At 32.0% G+C, this 1,531-nt stretch overlaps 1 pseudogene; it reads right to left on the bottom strand.

Moving 5' to 3' along the window:
- Positions 1-950: 950 nt before the first annotated feature.
- Positions 951-1,059, bottom strand: LOC142164398 (U6 spliceosomal RNA; annotated as a pseudogene).
- Positions 1,060-1,531: the final 472 nt, after the last annotated feature.

Raw genomic sequence — 1,531 nt, 5'->3', positions numbered from 1 at the left:
GTTGTATTCAAACAACAAAAATTTCAAAAAATACATGTCATTGTCGAAAAAAATTTCCTTTGAAATATATGAAATATAGGAAAATATACAAAAATATACTGTATTTATATACATATACCAAAAAGATACACTCAAATTCGGCCAGATCTGAGCCGACCACATTTGAGAAATACAATTAGAAAATTCGGTAAAATATGAGTCGAATTTGGGAATAAAAATAATTTCAAAAGACAGATCCGTCCAAGATCTATCTTGTCATGTATGTTTCGCGGGGTGAAAGTGGCCGAAACTCAACGAATCTGAGAAAAAAGAGTTTCAATTTTTCTTGGGTTTTCTCATATCTATGGAGTTCTATGAGGAACTAAAAGAAATGGGTTATGAATTCGTATAGCGGAGGATGAGAGCAAGAGATGGTGAACATTTGGCTATGTGGAGACCGTCGGTTGGCGGCCGAGATCTCCGGCAATGACGGTGCAGATATGATCTGGTGGGGATCTAGTGGCAACGACATTTTGGGAGAGAAGGTGGTTATTAGGGTTGTAAGGAGGATGGAGAGATCAAAAAATTATACGGGGATGGTAAATTTGCTGTAAAATACAAAAATTAGCTATGTATTGTAACTATTTCTAACTATAGTTGCGAATGGTAAATACATAATAGATGCTCATTATACCATATAACTATTCCTATTTTTTACTTCCAACACCAAATAGCGGAAATCTTCTTCTAGGACTTATTCCTTCTGTTTAATGCTAAACAATATAATTAGAAAACTCATTTATCCAGTTTCAAAAAGTATCAATTGACATGTAAAGTTGATACATAATCTGAAAAAGATACTTAAAAAAAACCTTTACCATTTGAACTAATCTTACAAGTTGCAGCCCAATAAAAATAAGCTCTTCACCTCTTTCGTGGAAATGTAAAAAATTGGAAACTTTTAGAGAGAAAAAAATTTGGACTATTTCTCAATTAGTACGTGTCATCCTTGATGCATGGTCATATTAAATTTTTGTGTATCATTCCAATTTTATCATATATCCTGACAAATGTAAGAGTTGGGGTTTTGGTAAAGAAAATCTTCCTTTTGTCATGTGAATGGACTATTGTCAAATAAAAATATGCAACAAGAGTTTATGTTTTCATTTTCTTAAAGACAATTTAGATGTCTTTTATCAATATAGAATCAAGAACAACAAAATATGATGTTAGGATCGAAATAATCAGGTATAATATGAAAGTTAGTAAAACAAACATTAAACAATAATAAATCAAACAACAAAAGATAAATATACCAAAAAAGACACAAATATTTAATGTGGTTTGGTCAATTGACATGCGTGTACATGCGGAGATGAACAATCTATTATATAAAAGAAAGTACAAATATCGAGTGAACAACTTCACAAAGAGGCACACACAAGTAGCAGGCTAACACTCATCCTAAAAGTTCTGCACCTAAAGAAGACTCTCAATGCCTTATGGCTACATTGTGGATGTGACTAAAAAAAAAGGAAAGATCCTCAATTTA

The sequence above is a fragment of the Nicotiana tabacum genome, chromosome 9, assembly GCF_000715075.1.
Source record: "Nicotiana tabacum cultivar K326 chromosome 9, ASM71507v2, whole genome shotgun sequence".
NCBI lineage: Eukaryota > Viridiplantae > Streptophyta > Magnoliopsida > Solanales > Solanaceae > Nicotiana > Nicotiana tabacum.
This window is presented reverse-complemented; position numbering and strand designations above follow the sequence as displayed.